We start from the raw sequence: 18,082 nt of genomic DNA on the forward strand, positions 1-18,082 counted from the left end.
AGACTTCACCCCTTTTCATCCATGTTGATCTTGTTGTTTTCCTCTTTCATCCTTATTATAGAATTAACTGTTTTTCTTTACTGTCAGCTTGTTGCTCTGCTTTGTCATGAGGCCCAAACATTGCAATATCCATTTTACCATTGTACAACCATGCTCTTTTCCCTCCATTTCTTGTTGTTCTAATTTTCTTCACTTCTTCTCTTCTCTCTTCTATATATATACACACACATACACACATTTTTTTGGTCATGTCCAACAATATTTAAATATACGGGAAAGTGAACTAATTACTTAACATCTAAAAATGTCTTAACAAAACACCATATCACCATTTATCCAAAATCCATGAACACAAACTTTAATTTCCTTTTTAATCTTAAAAATAATTATTAATATAATAAAATAAATCAATAAAAAATATTTTATTTAAAAAAATATAAATATATTTATATTCATCAACTTACCATTAAAATACATTTATATTAATAGGTTTTTAATAATTTAATGAAAATGATTTCCATACAATCGTCCAACCAACTTGATTATCAAAATCAGATTTGAACCTGTGATTTTATCACCTGATGTTTTGAAAGATCCCTTTTAATTAAAAAATCATTTTCAATATTTAGTGGACTTCGAATAAAATAACTACATAATTTAAAAATCATTTTTAAGTTAGAAAGTAAAGGATGATTTATCCATTTTTATTTTTTTATTAAAATAAGATACTTTGATTTTATTAATGATGTTGAGACCTCTGCATTGTCAATTTTAATCAATTTCTCTACATATGAGGCTGAATTTTGTTTGCCACATACCCATTTTGGAACATTAAAAAAATTAAATTCATTGCCTAACTATTCGATAGAGTGCATTGTGTTCTTAAACATTCATTTACTCTGTAATAAATGGCAACCTCATGGTGATCTCTACGTTTGAGGCTAAAGTTTTGCACACATACTTATTTGGATTATTCAAAAAAAATTAAATTCATGAGCTGAAGTCATTTTGTTTGGGCCTACGTTAGATCCAGTTCCACTTCCTGGGATGTTCTAAGAGTCTTTATTTCCAATTCGATAGGAAAAATTGGTTCCTTACCAAATACAAGTTGGTACAGGGAATAACCAGTCGTATTTTGCCAGGTTGTGCGACAGGATCACAAGGCCTCTAATAGTTTAGCAGCCCAATCCCGCCCGTGTGTTGAAATTGTTTTAGTTAAGATCGCCTCAAGGACCTTTTTGGTGCTTTCAACCTACCCGTGTGTTGAAACTGTTTTAGTTAAGATCGCCTCAAGGACCTTGTTGGTGCTTTCAACCTGCCCGTTCACCTGCGGGTGATACAGAGAAGTGATTCTATGTGTTATATGATGGTTCTATAGAGTGGTCGTAAGCTTATGTCCTATAAACTGTGCCCCCCCATCTGTTATCACTTCCCTGGGTAAACCATATCGCACAAATAACTCAAACAGAAAATTAATTACAGTTTCTTCCGTAGCCCTTGGAAAAGCTACTGCTTCTACCCACTTTGTTACATAGTTTGTAGCAACCAGTATGTAGGCTTTTTGGTTTGATGGTGGATTGAATGGGCCAACGAAATCCAATGCCCAACGTTCGAAAGGCTCCATTACCAACTACGGTTGTAATGGCATCTCATCGGCTTGACCAGGATGGCCCATCCTCTGACAATTATCACAAGCCTGAACATATTTTTTTTCATCTTTGAAAATAGTGGGCCAGTAATAGCCCATCCGAAGTATTTTATGTCCAGTCCTGTGATCTGCAAAATGTCTGCCACAAGGCTCATCGTGGCAAGCTTTCAGAATGTCATAGATCTCATCTTCACGAATACATCATCGTATCTACATATTAGACCCTGTGTGGAAAAGATATCCACCGATCCAAGAAAATCGGGCGCTGCGTTGGACAATCAACTTCCTTTCTTTAGCTGACAGGTGCCTTGGTAGTTTTCCTACCGCTAGATAGTTTGCCACGTCTGCGTACCAAGGTGCCTTTACTGCCACAACAAACAAATGTTCGTCTGGAAACTGGTCATCCACTGCTGATGGATTTTTTTTTTTGGGTAACCGAGACAGAAAATCCGCAACTGGATTTTCCTTCCCTGGTCGATCCTTAATAGTGATATCAAACTCCTGCAAAAGTAACAACCAACGAGTCACCTGCCCATTAGTAACAGGTTTATTAGCTAAATATCTAATAGCGGAATGATCAGTATACAGAAAGACTGAATAGCCTATTATATAATGTCTAAACTTGTTTATGGCATAAACAACGACTAAAAATTCATTTTCTGTGATTGTGTAATTAAGTTAAACAAAAGTGAGATTTTTGTTGATATAATAAATAGCATAGGGCTTTTTGTCTTCTTCTTGTCTGAGAACAATGCCTATTGTTGTGTCTGATGCATCTGTGGAAATGTGGAAAGGTAGCTCCCAATTTGGTCCTCGTAATACTGGTGCAGTTGAAATCAGCTTCTTCAAATCTGCGAAGGCAACATCGCACTTATCAGACCAATTAAATTCGACATTACTAGTTAAGACATACAAAGGTGCGACAATTTTTGAAATTTTTTTAATAAATCTGTGGTAATACCCCATGTATCCAATGAAACTACGTACCTCAGTCTGGGTGTTGGGTGTGGGTAGTGCAAGAATTACCTCTATTTTCATTGGATCTACCTGTATTCCTACCGCAGAGATGTAGTGTCCCAAAACCACACCTTCAGTCATCATCATATGACATTTTACATTGCTCAAGCATAACCTGGTGGCAATGCATCGTTCGAGTACCTTTTCCAGATTTCGCAAGCCCTGCTCAAAATCATTCCCATAGGGGGTAAAGTCGTCCATGTAAATTTTGAGTCCTTCATTGATCAGATCGGAGAAAATGCTCAATATCACCCTCTGAAATGTGGCGGGAGCGTTGCATAAACCAAAGGGTAAAACTATGTATGCAAATGTACCCCATGGGCAAGTAAACATGGTTTTGTCTTGGTCTTCAGGGGCGATATGGATCTTATTATAGCCACTGAAGCCATCGAGGAAGGAAAAAATTTGTTTCCCTGCTAAGGTGTCGAGAACTTGATCAATGAATGGAAGAGGGAAATGGTCCTTCTGGGTGGCCTTATTCAGCTCCCTGTAGTCCACGCAGATTCTCCATTTCCCATTTTTCTTGGGAACAACCACCAATGGGGAGACCCATTGGCTATCTGAGATAGGATAAATAAAATTTACATCCAACAACTTTTGTAGTTCCTCTTTCACAATATCCCTGAGATGGGGATTCAACCTTCTTTGGGGTTGCCGAATGGTGCGAGCATCCTTCTCGATGTAGATATGATGAGTACATAGCTGGGGATCTATACCTTTCATGTCTAAGTATTCCCAGGAAAAATCTTTTTTATATTTCTGTAGCACTTGAATAAGCCTTTGTTGTTGGTGGCTGTCCAGGTTATCGTTAATGTTAAGCATTTTACCTGGTTCGATCTCGACCGGCCTACTGTTATAAACAATGGTCGTGGGTATAGGCTGATCATCTGCGTCCTTGGAGGGATCTCCTTATGCCTCATTATCAAGAATGGATTTTAATACTTGACATGTCGGGTTATTCATGAAAACTGGCCTATTAATGAAATTGTTAATCACATCGTCCTCTGTCTAATTCTTAAATTCAAGAGCTTCTTCTAGCGTGAGAGGAGAGTGAATGTTTTCTTCCAGGTATCTAGGTGGGTGCGACTAAGTATTTACAGTAGGTAGACTTGGCTTAGCGAGAGGATACAAAATAAGATTTTTCACAACACTTCCTTGTGTAATAGTCATGTTCCCTATACGACATCCTATATAGGCATATGTCGTCGCTAACCAAGGTCAACCCAATATCAGAGGATGTCCATCTAGCCTACTCCTTGGGTTAATGATTAGGAAATCCACAGGATATTGCCAGGAATCAACAGAAACCGTTACATCCTATAAGGTCCCTTCAGGTCTGACTATTGATCTGTCAGCAAGTTCCAATAAGGTCGAGGTGGGTTCCAAAGCTGTAATGCCCAAAACCCGGTAGGTTTCAGTAGTCAGAATATTAATGGCTACTCCAAGATCTACTAATGTGTTTGGAAAGGTGTAGCCTTGTATTTGAATGGTTACTACAGGATTCCCTGGGTCTTCATATTTAATCAGCTCTTGTTTACCCAGAAGCAGGTCAGATAAAGTTCCTACCACATGTACTTTTGGTGGATTTTTCAATTTCCTCCCAAGCTTTTTCCCACATAATTCCTTAATTGTTTTTGCATAGATCGGGGTGTTGGCTACTAGGTCAACGATGGGATATTCCAATGTCAAGGTTTGACCTTGAGGTGGTTGATTCGCCATTTGGTCGAAGATGTTCCAATATCCTTCAGGGATTTCATGGGATGCTATCTAAGTGAGTGGGGTAATCTCAATCCAAAGTGGCTTTACTGCATTTCTCAGATCTTGAATCACAGGAGATCCTAGTTCAGACAACTATGGCTCTGCCTTAGCAACTCGAATCACGAGAGATCCTAGTTCAGAAAACTGTGGCTCTGCCTTAGTAGCTCCACTGGTTTCTCCCTCTCCTCTTAAATTGCACGATTTTCCCTCTTGTGAAGGACCAAAGTATTGGTGATTTGGACATTGGAAACTTTGCTCGGACCCTTCAGTCTTGCTATGGATCTCGACGTAAGCTGTAGTTGGTGATTCTGCTGCTTGAGGGATCGAAGTAGAGCCCTTTCCAGATAATGTTTGGGGTCCTACTGACGCCTAAGATTCAACTTTCTGAATGATTTTGTCTATGAAGGTTGGTATCCCAAGGGTCACCGATCCCGGGGCTTTGGTGGTTTTTGGCAGTGTTTTCTGATCTATTGGTATCTTTTTTCCCGTAGTCATTCATTCCTATACAACCTTTGTGTATCTTGTCAGAGCAGGTGATAGGAGCAAGTTTTTTGCTTGCTGAGTACACAGGTTCTTACCTCGCGTTTTCAATACCCAATTCCCTTCAGAGACACAAATTAACTATTATCTTTGACAACCTCCCCGGCAACGACGCCAAAATGTTGGTGCACTAAGATGACAATTTAAATTAATATTAATTCCTACATTACATTATCAACCCGAGATTCATCTGTTTATTTCAAGGATGTCACCACTATCTGTGCAATAGAGGTCAGAGGTTGTTACATAACCAAATGAGTCTAGTATTTCATCAAGTCGTTGCAAGAATGTATTAACAAATCCTTAATTATCGAAGTTCAATCAAAGATAATTAAAACCATGATTCTAAATCCAATCGTAATTGTTTTGCAAAGGAAATGAATTTCAAGCATATGCACTAAAAGAAACCGTATCTAATGGGCTACTATTTGATCTAGTAAATGGAAAGAATCACCACAGCAATAAACCATAAATAACTACTTCAATCTTGAACATGAATCGGAAAGAGCATCAATCAATCGTAACACTCAACTTATTCTACACAATTCATTAAAAGAACAATATTAAAGAAACAATGTTAAAGATCTATTTCAAATGCAGATATAAGGAATAACTTGATTCTATAAAAGAACAGTAATAAAGAATTGCAGAAATAAGGAAATAGTTATGACACAAAGAAGTAGCAAATCTTCTAGTGACTGAGCCCAAAGCCTCCAGAAGTTACTGTTGATAAAGCTCAGAACATGATTAAGAAAGGATCTCTGTATTTCTCATTAATTAAAATAATAAAGGTACATAATTACTGTAATGTCAAAATATGCTCTTGTTCAATACAAAGATACAAGAACGAGTAAGAGTCAAAATCGTCTCGATCCTTTTCACCCATTGGTATCATATAGCCTAATGGAAAACTAATGGATGAAAGTGAATCCTGAGGATTGAGAGATCCTCAGGATTTCGTGGCTAAACGATCGGATTTCTGTTTGCTGAATTAGCATTCTCGTTCATATATTTTGCTAGCTCGTACAACCAAGGAACGATCTTCTCTTGGTTTGGCGCTGTCGTTCTATCAACTGAACAAAAATTGTCCAATTCCGATTTCCAGTGCATAAAAGCAAGAAAAAGTTAGCCTTTTCATGCTAAGAACACGCAATCTGTCGATGAGTGGTTTTACCTAACTTTCACAATCTTTTCTTCCAAATCCTTTCCAAGAATGAAGACAAACATATAAAAGAAAGTGATTTATTAAGTAATGTAAGGGTACAAACATACCTTTTCTGTGACCCAACACCCATTCAACTTCGAATCCATTCGACAATCCAGCTCAAACGAAGTATGAGAACCCATCCCATCATGGCTATCTGGAAATGGCAAGGCTAGGCTAAAAACACTATCACACCTGGAAAAACCCATGCCATGACAAAAAATAACCACATGCGATACCATGCATGCCAAATATAGCAAGGAAAACACACTTGCAAATCAATAGATGCAAGTAATATTGTTGTAGCTGCCTCATCATGCTCTTCCTTGCTTGCTCCTTCCTTCCTCTTTCCTTCTTTGTCGTTCTTGATCCAATGCCAAAGTGCTCCAAGAAAACTCTAAGTGTCCAAGAGTGAGAGAGAGAGAAAGAGAATAGAAGAGAGCTCCAACAAAACTAAACTGACCAAGCTTGCCAACTGATCCTCATAAGCCTTTTTATCAATAAAGCCTCTATTTTCTTCATTTTCCATTATTTTCCTTCAATTTCCTCCTCACATGCAACCTATGACCTTTCACCTTCATTTTCTCTTAATTTCCATCATTTTCATAAATAAATGTGCCAAAATGCCATTTTGCCTTTCCAAAGCCTTTGCCAATTTCCTTAGCCATAATAAACCAAATGAACACCCACTAGGATGTTTTGCCAACCATTCATCTTGGAATATGTCTCCCATCACTACGATCTTATATTTCTTTACATGGAATTTTCACTAGAATTGTTACATCACATATATAAATAGACAAACATATAAATATATAAAACCAATGACTGAGGAGCCCACGACCCATGGTTCTGGTTATGCCTTACACCTTCTTAAAGTATATCAATCTTTACATGTTAAGGTTTTATTTTAATTTATATTTTACCATATATTAAATTAATTAATATATTTTAGGTAATCTATATATTAAATTATTTTATTATGTATATTAGTTAATTAAATAAAATACAATTTAAATATTATATATATATATATATATATATATATATATATATATATATATATATATATATATTTTTTTTTTTTACAATTTATATATTTTGTTGATATAATTTAAATAAATTTATTATTTTAAATTTTTTGGAGAAATTCAGCGTGAGAGTGTTCTCTCAAGATGAATATATATTATTTTACATTTCATAGGAGAAATTGAGGGTAAGAGCTATATATGAGAGATAAATGGAACAATTCATTTTTCCATTTAACATTGAAGCTCCTCGAACTAGATTCAATTTAGTTTAAAAAATAACAATTTTTCTTTTAATTTTAACCAACCTAGATCCACCTTAACTCTGGATCTATCAAATGCCGAGAAGGATCAAATCTCTCAAGGTGTACACACACACACACACAATCAAACATAGGAGTTTTACAACCATCATGTTCATGAGTTTCTGTGAGACAAATTATGTCTCTACCTTTTGCAATAGGCCCTATTCCAAGTCCCCTCCTCCAAGGGTTCTATCAAGTGCCAAGAAGGATCGAATCTCTCAAAGTGTACACACACGCACGCGCACACATACACACACATACCATCAAACATAGAAGTTTTACAACCATCATGTTCATGACTTTCTGTGAGACAAATTATGTCTCTACCTTTTGCAATAGGCCCTATCCTAGGTCCCGTCCTCCAAGGGTAACCTCTACAGTTCCAACAAACTAGACTTAGGTAGATCTGGGTAGGATTTGATTGCTACCTGGTTTGGCACACAAGACTCAAATTTGAGACTTCACCCCTTTTCATCCATGTTGATCATGTTGTTTTCCTCTTTCGTCCCCATTAGAGAATTAACTGTTTTTCTTTACTGTCAGCTTGTTCCTCTGCTTTGTCATGAGGCCCAAACATTGCAATATCCGTTTTACCATTGTAAAACCATGCTCTTTTCCCTCCATTTCTTGCTGTTCTAATTTTCTTCACTTCTTCTCTTCTCTCTTCTATATATATACACACACATACATTTTTTTGGTCATGTCCAACAATATTACCTAAATATAAGGGAAAGTGAACTAATTACTTAACATCTAAGAATGTCTTAACAATACACCATATCACCATTTATCCAAAATCCATAAACACAAACTTTAATTTTCTTCCTGATCTTAAAAATAATTATTAATATAATGAAATAAATCAATAAAAAATATTTTATTTTAAAAAATATAAATACATTTATATTTATATTTATATTTACAATTAAAATACATTTATATTGATAGGTTTTTAATAATTTAATGAAAATGATTTCCATACAATTGTCCAACCAACTTGATTATCAAAATCAGATTTGAACCTGTGATTTTATCACATGATGTTTTGAAAGATCCCTTTTAATTAAAGAATCATTTTCAATATTTAGTGGACTTAGAATAAAATAACTACATAATTTAAAAATCATTTTCAAGTTAGAAAGTAAAGGATGATTTACTCATTTTTAATTTTTATTAAAATTAGATACTTTGATTTTATTAATGATGTTGAGACCTCCACATTGTCAATTTTAATCAATTTCTCTACATATGAGGCTGAATTTTGTTTGCCACATACCCATTTTGGAACATTAAAAAATGTTAAATTCATTGCCTAACTATTCGCCAGAGTGCAGTGTGTTCTTAAACATTCATTTACTCTGTAATAAATGGCAACCTCATGGTGATCTCTACGTTTGAGGCTAAATTTTTGCACACATACTTATTTGGAATATTAAAAAAAATTTAGATTCATGAGCTATTTATTATTGCATTTTGTTTTGGTACGGTGAAGTAGGTTTTTTGTTTTATTTATTATTTTTTTTGGTTAATTTTAATTTTTTAAAAATTGAGTTTAATTTATTTAAATGGAAGAATTTTAGTGTGTTATAGAGATTTTTAAGATACTGAATATATTTATGTATTTAAAAATATATTTTAAGCAATAAAAAATCACAATAATTTTAAAATCTATTTTATTAAATTAAATTATTGTAAAAATACACAATTAAATTAAATTTTTATAATAAAATTTCGCCTTTCAACAAATAATTTTTCATTCCAACATTAAAATTAAGTTCAACTTAAATTCAAGTTAATTCAAAAAAATAAAACTAAATTTAACTCAAAAGAATCAAAGAATGTTAAATTTAGTGAGCGTTAAGTTTGGGGGCCCTGAAAATTCTTTCCTATACATTATGGTTGTCAAAATCAAAGGTAGAGGAAAGAAAAAATGAAAAAAAGCTTCATCAGAGACTGGAAGAATCTCTCCAATTTGGTCAAGGTGATCCTAACTGTTAGCATTGGTTTATGAGTTATGACAATTCCATTTCATAATATAAATATCTGGTACTTTCTAGAGTGCAGTACAGATGAAAATTATTTAATTAAGTGGAAAATGCAGTGGCATCTCTTGATTTCATTAAAGGTATGTTTATTAGGCGTTATCCGGCGTCATGTCGGCAAATTTCCCGGCATGTCTCGTTGCCAGAGGCCAGACAATTGCGGAGGTCGCGTTTCATTTGTTGTAATTTCATGTAATGTGGGGCGAATTTGGTTGGGGGAATCCAAACAAAGAAACCCACAGTGCTACTGTTTGGTGGTGGAGCAGCATTGAATAAGCCCCGTCAATTTTCAGGAGTTTCTCCCTGCAAATCTGTGCTTTTAAGTCCTAGCATTTTATTTTGCGCTTGAAAGACTGATACCCAATTCCACTACAGAGAGGTATAGTTTACATGAAAATTTGGTATGCCAGTGCCAATTTCAGTTCTTATCTTGATATTTGCCTGTGTCTGTTTTTTCTTTCTTTTCTTGGATGCCCGTTAAACCCAAATGGGTTTTTGTGTGATTCTTTATGTTAATGGAATGTAATAGTTTACTTTCAGGTTTTATATTTTGGTGTGTTTTGGTTTTCTTGGAAAAAGCTCTGGTTTTCATGGCTGAAAGTAAAAGTTGTAACAGTGCCAAGTTAAATTTTTGATTTCAATAGTCTAGTTCAAAACGTACCGAAATAGATTAGGTGGGTCTGTGTTATTATCCGTGAATCCAATCAATGTCTCTTTTTCGTTGGGTTTGAGGTAATGGAATTACTGGTGGGTTATAACTGTTAGTGTATTTTTGGGAATTACTTATGTGTTATAACTGTTAGCTGTATTTTGGGCACTATGAGGGTTTTTTATCTGCTTTTTGATGGTCCTCTGAATGTATTAGGTCTCTGCAAGATGTGTGGAGGCCCTGAGCACTTTAATCCCAGGGTGGTGTACGACAGTAGAGCAGCTGGTTTTGATGAAGAAAATAGTGTTAGGGCTGGTGAGAAACTGGACAGTAGTGTGAAAGAAATGGCCGAGTACTGCTCATCAGCGTTGCTTGAGCTAGCTGCAAATAACGACCTTAGTGGGTTCAAACAGGCTGTGGAAGAAGGTGGGTCGAGTGTTAATGAGAGAGGCTTATGGTATGGAAGGCAGATTGGGTCCGGCCAGAAGATGGTTTTAGAACAGAGAACTCCTCTCATGGTAGCAGCCCTTTATGGCAGTTTGGATGTGTTGAGCTATATGTTGTCTGGAGGCAGAGTAGATGTGAACCAGTCATGTGGGTCGGATATGAGTACAGCGCTGCATTGTGCTGCTGCGGGTGGGTCTATACTCGCAATTGAAACTGTGGGGATGTTGATCAAGGCCGGGGCAGATGTGAATTTCATGAATGCCCGTGGGAGGAAGCCTGCAGATGTGATTATGGTTTCTCCTAAACTTGCTCATTTTAAAAACTTATTGGAGGATTTACTTATTATGGGTTCAAACTCTACAATGAAGATTCCTTGCAGGGTTTCTGGTTCAGGATTCTACTTGCCAGAGGGTGGTGGGTGCTTTTTTGACGAGCATGGATGTGTAGTCTCTGTGCCTACTTCGTCGCCTCTCTTTTCATCCCCTGATTCAACAAGCCCTGCAACTGTCAATTCTCCATTATCATCACCCCCAACGTCTTTAGACATTTCAAAGAATTTGTGTGATTGCGGTCAGAAGAAAGAATTTGCAGTGGATTCTTCTCTACCGGACATCAAGAATAGCATCTACAGCACCGATGAGTTTCGGATGTATTCTTTTAAGGTAAGACCTTGTTCCAGAGCTTATTCTCATGATTGGACTGAATGCCCTTTTGTGCACCCGGGTGAAAATGCTCGAAGAAGGGACCCTAGAAAGTATCATTATAGTTGTGTTCCTTGCCCTGATTTTCGTAAAGGGGCTTGTAGGAGGGGTGATGTTTGTGAGTATGCACATGGTGTTTTTGAATGTTGGCTCCACCCTGCCCAATATCGAACCCGCCTTTGCAAAGATGGGACTAATTGCTCTCGCAGAGTGTGCTTTTTTGCGCATACCCCTGAAGAATTGCGTCCGTTGTATCCACCTGCTTGTTCATCAATGCTTTCTCAGAGAACCACGATGACTTCATCAGATAAGATGGCTGTCATGAATCCTCTTGCACCTGGATCTGCCTCTTCTGTCTTAATGATGTCTTCCTCCAATTCTTCACAAAGTAGTTTCCCTAACTCTCCAATGTCACCATTGTCATCTGCAAATACATCTTCTCATTCTTCCTTTGCTGGTGGATCTTGGGCACATCCAAACTTACCGACTTTGCACCTTACCAATGGTGCTCTCCAAGCTAGTCGCCTGCGAACAGCAGTTAATGCTAGAAACATGCATCCAGATTGTTCGATTGAAAGTGGTGATTACGAAGGACAACTTCTGAATGAATTTGCTTATCTCTCCACCCAAGCCAGAGGAAATGGTCCTATGGCTATTGTATCTAGTAGTGGAAATACCCCTTGCAGGCCTAGAAAGTTCAAGGCTCATAATGTTGCTCCAACTAACCTCGAAGATTTGTTTGCGTCTGAAGTCTTCTCTCCTAAAATGACAGCCTCTGAATCTGCCTTTCTATCTGAGATTCAATCTCACAAATCAGCCCAGTTATCCCCACAGCTCCAGAGTCAGATGCTGTCCTCATTTAACACACAAGTATATCCACAAGGGAGCACACAAAGCCAAATGCATATGCAGCATGGTGGCGTAGACTGTCAGAGCCCTAGTGTTTTTCTTTCACCACCTCCTGTTCAGCTTGCTTCATACAGCTTGTCATCCCTTGGTCCCCTGTCATCTCTTACGGGACAGTTGGAACGCCAAAACTCTAATGGGTCTCATTTGTCACCGATTATGAGTACAGCTGCAGACTCGAGGGCTGTTGCGTTTTCCCAAAGAGACAAAGGAAGCTCTAGGTCGGGAGACCTTGGAGGTGCTACAACTTGGTCAGAATGGGGTTCTCCAACTGGTAAAGTAAATTGGGGAATTCAAGGGGAGGAGCTGCAGAAATTCAGAAAATCAGCTTCTTTTGGTATCCGAAGTTCAGATGAACCAGATTTATCTTGGGTTCAGAAATTGTTTAAGGAAGCACCAATGGAATCAGTGGATCGAGGGACTATGGGTCGCTCTATGGATATAGCTAACAGTGTACAGATGGAGGCCACTGACCTAGGTGGCTGGATATCTCAGAGAAATCCTGATCAAATTGCCCCTTTAACATTGTGAATACTTGATGGTAGCATTTTTGGCGACAGGGAATGGTATCATATGATGATGATGCATTTTTTTCATTTGTTTATTTCTATATAGAGATTCTACATTTTCCTTTATCCATCCTTTTTGTACATGAAATCTGGGAAGTTGAAGATAAAGGAAGATTTGTTGATGTCAACATTTTTGTATAGTATTTGTATTGAAAGTGCCAGTGATGGGAATGACGAAAATGGTCAATGAAACAGGCCAAATGATGAATTGGTTTGTTAAACATCCGGCGCGGATCTTTTGGTTTCTGCTCGTAAGTTGCTTTATATGTAGGTTCATACACAAAGTTTTGGAGGAAAGCATTCCTGAGTGGTAAAGCTGTGCCCTTGCAAGAAACTATTATTTGGGTTTGACAGTGTCCAATGCTTTTAACATGCTATATGTTCCAGATTTCAAATATGGCAAATTTGTAAAGATCAGCTGAAACTCTTTATCAATGACACCGCCCTCTGTTTTTTGTCAATAATATGTGGTTTACAGGTGGACCTTTGGGGTTAAATCTCCGCTCACGGTGTTGATGCTGTTAGACTTTCTCATGTGGTCAGTTAGTAATTCAAGGCTTGCAGTAACTAATATTTTCAGTGGGCCCTGCCTAACATGACATGCATGCTAATACATTTGCTGATATATAAGGCGTTTTTTATCTCTCCCTTGCTGGTTTTGCAATGACCTGATGGTTGGGATAAATCTTCCCAAACCGAATCCTAGTGGTGGTTTGGGTTAAGTGATGAGAACTATATTGGTAGCTTAGTGTTGAATTCTGTAGTAGCTTATTATTTAATATGTAAATAAGTTTGGTTTTTTGAAATTGCCAACAGTCCCATGTGTATTGTCTTGGCCATACCCAACGTACACTCTTCCATTATTACTGTGGTTGTATCTTCGTTTGACATGCAATTAAATAACTGGTTGATGTACTTTGGCTAATCACTGCGTTTGAATAATCAAGTTTTTGAATTTGCGTTTCTATCTTCAATGATATTAATTGTGATGAATTGAAAATAGTAAAATATTTGTTAGCATAAGTAGAGAGAACTGATTGAAACTGATTTTATACATAGTTGGTGAGGAATTGAATCGCTGCGTTTCTATCTTCAATGATATTAATTGTGATGAATTGAAAATAGTAAAATATTCGTTAGCATAAGTTGAGAGAACTGATTGAACCGATTTTATACATAGTTGTGGAATTGAATCGCTGATGCACGATACATGGTTGTGGGCAATTGAATTGCTGATGCATGATATCATTTAAAATTTTGCTGCTTTTAATAAAGAAGGTCTTCACTGACTTCTATTCATCACAACAGGTCTCCTAAGTCATTTAACACGTCTAATAATCCAGTCTTTATACGCATATCTACTTGTTCTGGTAAATGAGAGATCTCTCTTGTTTTTTCCTAGCCTAAAGTGGTATAATTGGATTTACATGCATTCTTGGTTGGTTATACAAATTGGGTTACATGCATTGTAGGTTGGGTATACAAATTGGGTAATAGAAATATTAGTGTAGTTGAATATGATGATGAAGATGATTAATGTTTATTAAGACCAAATTTTTTTTATTGGATATGCATGGACATGCAAACATTTCTTACGCAGACAATAGTGTAGGTGGTGCAGGAATGGATTAACACTGCTGCAGAGGGATTTACATGGACATGTAAACTTTTGTTAGGCAGACAGTAGGGTATTGCTGGGACTGATAAAATATTGTTTACTGTCTTGCTGGGACTCGTAAAATATTTTAAGAAAGCATGATTTGATGTCATACATGGCTGCCTGCTTTTGCCCAAGCATATGCAACTTTCAGCTGTTTGTTATTTTAGATGTCTTGAAAACCATGATTCAATATATTTTTGTGTATATATGCAGTAAGTAAATGGCAATTTGATTAATCTGCATATATCCTATTTTTTTTCCATGCTCCCCTATACAGAAAGGAGACTCGTGCGTTTTCTTTACTAGTTCTCAAGTGTATAACCAATCAAAAGACAGTTTTAACAATCTGTATAGGAAATCAACACTAAGGGGTAGTATTCTGTTATTTGTTACGAAACGTTATAGTTTAGTTGCTTGATACGTGTTTACTAAGCGCAATGAGAAAAATCTTTACAAGTGCTTTCATTTTTTTGGCATCTTAGCAGCTCCATTTGTTATGAATTATGATCCTTCCAAGTGAAATATAAGAATAAAGTTTGGACACAGCTGAGCTTCAGGTTTTTTTTAAGCTTCATATATATATTGAAAAATTGATATTACATTATATTTATATTACTTAAAATTTGATATTACCTTATATTTATATTACTGAAAATTTGATATTACATTAATAACTTTTATTTCCCAAAAACACTCTGGAATCCCTATTACAGTAGTAAAGACAAAGTTCACCATTTCTATTAGTAACAACCTTGAACCCTTTCAGTAGCCAACTGAAACCCCTGGGTTAAATTCCCAAGTTGTTCAAAATACATACAAAACTTATTAAAGAAAATGAAAATGATGAATCATTGTAGATTGTGTATTAATTAAAATGATAAATCATTACAGATTTTGTGTGTTGTGTTGATAAATCATTAAACGAGCTTCAGTTATTAATGAGAATGATGAATCATTGTAGATTTTGTATTGAAAATGAAAAATCATTACAGATTTTGTGTTGGGTTATCAAACTTTTTGATAATGTATTCTGGCATTTAATTAACTTCCTTCAAGATTCATTGAGTTTTGTTTTACTTTTGTTAGTGATGATGAGAGTTCATCTCCCCATCGAGATTCATTGCTAGTGATGATGAGAGTTTTGTTATACTTGTGGAAGGTTTGATGAAGAGAGTTCATCTCCCTTTAAGTTTCATTGCTAGTGATGATGAGAGTTTTGTTATACTTTTGGAAGGTTTGATGAAAAGAGTTCATCTCCCTTTAAGTTTCATTGCTAGTGATGATGAGAGTTTTGTTATGCTTCTGGAAGGTTCATTGTTAGTGATGATGAGAGTTAATTTCCCTTCAAGGTTCCTAGTAATCACAATTGATGACATTAATTTCTAAGATTCATTACCAGTGATGACGAGTTAGAAATGTAGTTTACAAGATTTATTGATAGAATATGATGAGGATTTATCATTATAAATATATCTGATGTGAGATGCACATTTAGAATATATATAAAAATTAATTATTTTTTAAAATATTATATATGTAAGTATATATAAAATTTAGTTATTTTTTGCGAATATTATATAGTTACAATTTAAAGTTTTAGTTTTAGTAGAGTTTAATTATATGATATTTTTGGTTGGTTGTGTTTTTTGTTAATATTATTTAAGATTTGGCCCAGAATTGTTGAAGCATAAGTTTAAGTTGCTTAATTTACACAATTAAGTGTGCCAGATTTCTTTTAGTGATCATTCATGCATTCAAAAATACATTTATATAATAAACAATCACAAACTTGTCCAAAATTTTATCTATAACTCCGGTGAAAAAAAGATGTTAAATAGTTAGATGCTACTTTTTATCTGTCTCATCCATTGGAGCTTCAATTCTTCACTTATTTTAATTCTAGTACTGCTTAATTGAAGAATACTAAAGGTTTCAATAAAATGAAATATTTGGTATTCTTCAAATTTTTGTTGTTATGAATTGAACTCCTGAAGAATACCAAGCCTGTTAATAAAATGAAAGGTTTGGTATTCTTCAAATATTTGTTGTTATGCATTTAACTCTGGAGTTCACGGATTATGAATTAGGTGCTTTAATTGTTCAACTATAAATCTTGGATTAAAATTATCAACATATTCAATATAGACTCGAATTTAAAATTGGATAGTTGTGGATAAATATTTGTACCCTATGCACATGTACCATTTTCATAAAAATGCATAACACCTAGATTTATTATTATTTTCTAGAATTTTAAAATATTATTTTTATTTTTATATTACAAAATTATTAATTATATTAATCACAATCATTTTTTAAATAATAATTTTTTAAAAATGAAAAAATAAATTTTAAGTTTACCATTATACTTTAAAAATTTCCTAAAAATCTATGTATTAACAATTATAAACTTAATAAATTAATTAATTTATAATCAAATTAAAAATATAGTATATAAATATCTTTATAAACTAAATTATACTTTAAAAATTTCCTAAAAATCTATGTATTAACAATTATAAACTTAATAAATTAATTAATTTATAATCAAATTAAAAATATAGTATATAAATATCTTTATAAACTAAGTTAATTTTAGATAGAGCAAGGTTTGAGAATTTAGTATTTCCAAAGAATCATAGAACAAAATACAAAAACATCCAAAACCATTTTATAACTTATTTTCAAGATTAAAGGAAATGCATCCTAACTTTAGTTATAAAAATTTCTTAAAATTGTTTTAAACTCTGGTACAGTGGAAATTATACAAGGATGCTTAATTTTCACTAAACTATTGAAGAATAAAAAATAATATTGAAGATATTATTACATCAAAATTTGAGCAATTGTGGGGTTACAAAGAATTAGAGGAATATATTTTAAAGAGATGATCAACCCAAATCTTGAAAATCATTGGTATCTCTTTGTTTCGACTAATGTGAAGAAGACAATACACATTACTAAACTGAAAACAGATACTCATGAACCCCATAGTAGAGACACTGGGTGTTGATTAATTTCCAGAGGACCATGAAATGAAAGGGAGTGTCATCATTGTGATGTTAATAAGGTTAAAGATGAAAAAGGTTTTCTCTTAAATTGTCTAGCTCAGATTAAACATAGCTTATTAACAAGAATAGCTTAAAGATGCTTAGTTTGGCTAAAACATTGGGAGATAAAAGAGGAAATTGTTTTGAAAAATAAGATAATATTAAAAATACTATTATATTAAAAAGACATTGTCATATGATAAAGAGTTGGAGGAACCCAAATCTTAAAAACCATTAAAATATTTGTCTTGATTATTGTCAAGAAAAAAATACACATTGTTAAAACAAGAATAAGAATAATTACTCATGAACTAATAGTGACATTGAGTTGTCAATTTCCAGATCACTCTGAGATAAAAAGTGTCACTTTACGATATTGATTGAAATTGAAAAACACTTTATTTTGGACCATCTAATTTAATTAAAAATATTCTACATATATATACCTTTATTTAAATAGAATATTAAAATTTTTAAAATATAATTATTTAAATAGAATATTAAAATTTTTAAAATTTAATTTAATTTTAGTAAATTTAATTATTATTGAATTATAAA

General features: G+C 34.5%; 1 pseudogene across 1 annotated transcript; it reads left to right on the forward strand.

Annotated features, from left to right (window-relative positions):
• Positions 1-9,631: 9,631 nt before the first annotated feature.
• LOC149191289 (zinc finger CCCH domain-containing protein 30 pseudogene) lies at positions 9,632-13,478 on the forward strand (annotated as a pseudogene). The gene is made up of 2 exons (XR_016254269.1): positions 9,632-9,921; positions 10,408-13,478. The product of XR_016254269.1 is annotated as a zinc finger CCCH domain-containing protein 30 pseudogene (transcript).
• Positions 13,479-18,082: the final 4,604 nt, after the last annotated feature.

The sequence above is a fragment of the Pinus tabuliformis genome, chromosome 2_2, assembly GCF_031772625.1.
Source record: "Pinus tabuliformis cultivar Carrire ecotype Pingquan chromosome 2_2, CPIR1, whole genome shotgun sequence".
NCBI lineage: Eukaryota > Viridiplantae > Streptophyta > Pinopsida > Pinales > Pinaceae > Pinus > Pinus tabuliformis.